This window comes from Branchiostoma floridae, chromosome 3, assembly GCF_000003815.2.
Source record: "Branchiostoma floridae strain S238N-H82 chromosome 3, Bfl_VNyyK, whole genome shotgun sequence".
In the NCBI taxonomy this organism is placed as follows: domain Eukaryota; kingdom Metazoa; phylum Chordata; class Leptocardii; order Amphioxiformes; family Branchiostomatidae; genus Branchiostoma; species Branchiostoma floridae.
In genome coordinates this window covers 23,619,920-23,624,351 of record NC_049981.1, presented here as the reverse complement: position 1 = coordinate 23,624,351, position 4,432 = coordinate 23,619,920, and the positions used below count along the sequence as shown (strand labels likewise).

The following is a 4,432-nucleotide window of genomic DNA, read 5'->3' as shown; positions in this document are numbered from 1 at the left end:
AAATCACTCAAAAGAAAACCACAATGGAAGTATGAAAAAGTAAGAGACAAGACAGGTGGCATGTACCCAAACAGTTCAAACGTCATGATGCACTTGTCCAGAAAAAACTGGGCTCGGAGCCTAGGTAATCATAATGACGTCACATTCGACCACTCAATAATAGACGGAAAACGCCAAGTTACTTAAGTACGCAGTACATGTTTACATCCTTATCTGCACTACGTGCAGCTATGCCTAGCCCTAATTGTACTTGGAAAGGTCTCCACTCTACTCCCCCAACCCCTCGCCAACCTGTAATCATGATGATGTAGAAAGGGCTGGAGAATTTGGAGAGGCAAACCTGGCATTGATTTTTCTATTAACATGATGAGCTCCTGACGGTATCCGCGTGAAACAGGTTGGCAAACATCACGCCCAGTGAAATTTATCGCCCGCCTTGTTATACCAGACTTTTATTGAAGTCTTCAAGTTGGACTTCGGCGGCGACTTACGGAGAACAACCAAATGTCAGCAGGCATATCTAAAGCAACATACTGTTTACATGTCAGAGGCGGCGGCAGCAAATTTCTTTTGTGGGGGCAAAATATTGGTAATAGATTTGTGAGCAAGTGGAGGGCTGAAGGCCCGACTTGTCGGGTTCTGCCTGGCTATGCCGAGTGGAGTTCATGTCGGGTCGGGGAGCAACATTTGCGTGACATCACAGACCGCCTACCGTGACGACGGACCCTTTCACTAATTCTCATAAGCCTACACGACGACACGGACCAAGCATTCCCCTTCCTGTTCTTTGTTCTATTCCCGGTAAAAGTCATGGTAAGAGGGATATGCCTTTTACCAGGAATAGAACAAAGGACAGGAAGAGGGATGCTTGGTCCGTGTCAACGCCGACGCTCCCCCAATACATTTTCACCATGTCCAGCGCTTTAGGTGCGAGCCGTCGCAAGGGAGCTGCCCTTTTCTATGACATGTGCCTCTATGTTTAGGGAAGGCCAAAAATCCAGTGTATAACAGTAGTCCCACCGAGGGGTTTATAGTCTCCGAGGGCGTAGCGTAGTTTAGCCCATGGCATACACAACAAATAATATATACGCCATCAATTTAATATGTATATGTATATATACGCAAGAGACACAAGAGGTAAGGTTCGACATAAAGTTGAGGTCATTGACACAGGGTTGAACTCAACTGGTGTTGTCACGGGATGTTGTCAAAAGCGGGGCAAAGTAGGAGTCTACCCCCCGTTCTCTCATTACCAACTTGTAACAGATGTAAGGTGGCCTAGTAACCTACATCACGCCACCTGCAATACACGTACAAACCGCTAAGTGAAGCGTCGTGCCATGCCATACTCGCCACCTCCCCATACCAGCCTGTTATGGACGTCCTCTTGCGGACTTAGTTTATATTACAGGCAATGATCGCAGTGCAAAGAGAGAAAATCAAACTCAGTGAAAGAGTCGCAAAACACACATGCAACACACTAACGGCCTTCCAAAGCGTAACGACGACTATCCTTCCATACTAGCACATATATCTGTGACTCTCTCATCCACACACATGTTTTTTCTTTCAAACGTTAGGGTTGAAAAGTTCGACAAATCCTGGGTGTCGATATAACTCTTGTAATCCTAGCCAAAGCATCAGGCGCTTTAATTTGCGCTTGTACAAAGGTGTCACAGTTACAATTATTTGCAATACGGTTGTTTATTAATCATTTGCGATAAGACAAGAATAGTTATTTGTAATTTTGGAACCTTGAACAAGATAGCAACATTCATTTCCCATACAGTACACATTTATATTTTTCAGTAAGAGTGAAAGTATGACTTGGCTAGGGTGATACACAGGTGAGAAAATGTCTACTACACAGCTGTTTATACACATGCCTTTCACAGTTACCATTTGTATCCCACGTTTATTTGCACAATCCAACATTGCCTAGAAACTTTGTACTTTGTCACAATGACCGATCAGGTGCAAATGATGATCAGCCGCTGGCCAGCAGTTTTGGCGTACTAGACACTGTGGATCGAGAGGGGAGGAACTGCTTGAGAACTCTTCAACTTTGCTTTTGCTGCTGCGACGAGCGGAGAAAGCTAATAAGACAGACTGCCATTTTCGACAGGAGTAAAATCTTTCTGTGACTTGACCGAGGACGTAAGGTACGTTCTTCAGGGTTACTTTATGTTTGAAGCGCATTTGTCTGCTAATGAAGCTACGTACCTAATTAAGAGTCGTAATAGCTTTGTATATAGCTGGAAATATACCATCATAGTATATTTTGATTTCAAGAAAATAATGTGTCTAAACATGACCACTTTATGCCGAAATTACTTCGAAGAACGTCGGATCGAAGTTAGTCAAACAAATGGATATCATGGTTTTGTAAATGGTCATCCGCTATCTTTCGCCAATGACGGATAATAATCTAAAGTATTCAACCAAAAACTATGAAATGATATATGATTGAGGTGACATAGACAATGTCAAAACTACTTATATTATCGTAGTGAATATATACTCTTCGCCACTTGACTACCGAACACAATATTGCAATAGCGTAGCATAGTTGTAATCATGTTGTATGGCCTGACAGATGCGTCATCGTCCTATTGTTTGGTATGGTTTGGTTGTTATGATTCGGTTGTTTTGTATAGTTTGGATACATATTACACCTGGCTGTTTTAGTTGTATGGGGACACAGGTCTATTAAGTCAACATACTTGTAGCTTGCACACATTTTCGTTAATTCTTTCAAGGTGGTTAAAAACTTTGACCTCCTTGTGTTTTTTTATTGACCGTACGTGTACGTTTGTCTATATTACACAAACGAGTCAACCGTGTAGATTTAGACTATAATGTATTTTGTTGAATCATGCACCTTCTTTATCTAATTTAATTGGCAGGTGATGAGTTACCCCACGCAGCAACCACAATACCCAGCAGGCTCTGCGCCTCCGCCAATCGGCTTCGATGCACAACCACCCCCTTACACACAACAGGTGAAGTTCAACTTAAACGTATAACGTTACGTAGTAATTTTCTTCGCCAAGAAGGTTATGTTTTCAGTCAACAGCAAAAGTGGCAGCGGTTTCGGAAACGAGGGTCAAGTTCAAAAATGATTCAAATGGCGTTTCCGTCGGTACTGCAACAGACTGTGCATGTTTGTGTGTATGTTTGTACAACTTGTTATCTCCATGATAAATATAGCTTTTGGTGCCTGTCTGTCTGTGTTTCCGGATATTTGTAGTCAGCATAACCCAAGAGCCTCTGGACCACGACGATATTTTGTAAGCTGGTAGGTATTATTATTAGGAAGACGAAGGTCAACTAACTTGGGCCCCCTGGTATGTGACCTTGCTACTGCAGAACAAATCCCGTTAATTTTGACCTGGACGTGCTATGGTCTTCATTTCTTGATAGCAGATAGATTGTAATGTAAGGAAGATGGTGGTGTATGTTTCGGCTCTCTAGCAGCTTGCTCTGGAACTGCAGGGGTGTTTTGTCAATTCCTCCAAGGAGGATTACTTAAGAGAGAAATGGCGGATTTCTGTGATATTCAGTATGAAGGTAGCTTAGGCAGAGTTGAACATTTTCAAGCGCAAATCATGCAAAGAGGGACTCGACATTCAATATTAACGAGGAAAATCTATATTTGCCCCGTTTTCTATGATTTGGACATGAATTACTCGAGAATGGGTCGATGGATCGTTATGATTTTCGGTATGTAGATAGCGTTGTTGATGCTTTACATGTTTAAATATCTTGCTAATTTAAATCTTTGCAAATTATGCAAATAGGGCTAATTTACATTATTAATACGTACAGTTTCATAATAGGGCTTTAATTATTAAGTTATTGAAAAATAGATAAATATTAATAGACGTTAATTATGCAAGTGTATACTTAATGAGAAAATGATATAATAGCAAGTGTTAAATGATGCAATTTTATTATTGCGACATTTGGAAGCTAATTAGAGGTGAACATTACCCGACATAAATTATGCAAATCATATCGCATTAACAGGAATTATGACGAAATGCTACAATACTTTCTAAGATAAGACTTTCATACTTTGAAAAACACGATGGTTTAATAACATTGTGTTATTTGAAACAATGATAAACTGATGATTCATGCTAATGAAGACTTTACTTGCATGATCACCGAGAAACATTTTAATCTATTAGTCGAAAAGATTAACATAAACTGGCGAAGGTATGTAGTCGTCGGACTCTAGTTGTATATTGAAGGCTTGAAGCAAATGCTTTGATCGCGAAACAAACTAACCTGCAAACAAAAGAAAAACAATGTTGATATACCTGTGAACAGAAAGAATGAAAACGGGTAATTAGTTTACTGAATAAGTTGCGTTTGTGTCTGCGTTCAGCTACTGTAGAAGAAAAAGAAGATAATTTCTCAATCAGAC

At 40.6% G+C, this 4,432-nt stretch overlaps 1 long non-coding RNA gene across 1 annotated transcript; it reads left to right on the top strand.

The window, feature by feature from the left end:
- The first annotated feature begins 1,767 nt into the window (after positions 1 to 1,767).
- On the top strand, positions 1,768 to 3,144 carry LOC118412531. The gene is made up of 3 exons (XR_004830783.1): positions 1,768 to 1,847; positions 1,975 to 2,162; positions 2,907 to 3,144. It is a non-coding gene; the product is annotated as an uncharacterized LOC118412531 (long non-coding RNA).
- The last annotated feature ends 1,288 nt before the right edge of the window (positions 3,145 to 4,432 follow it).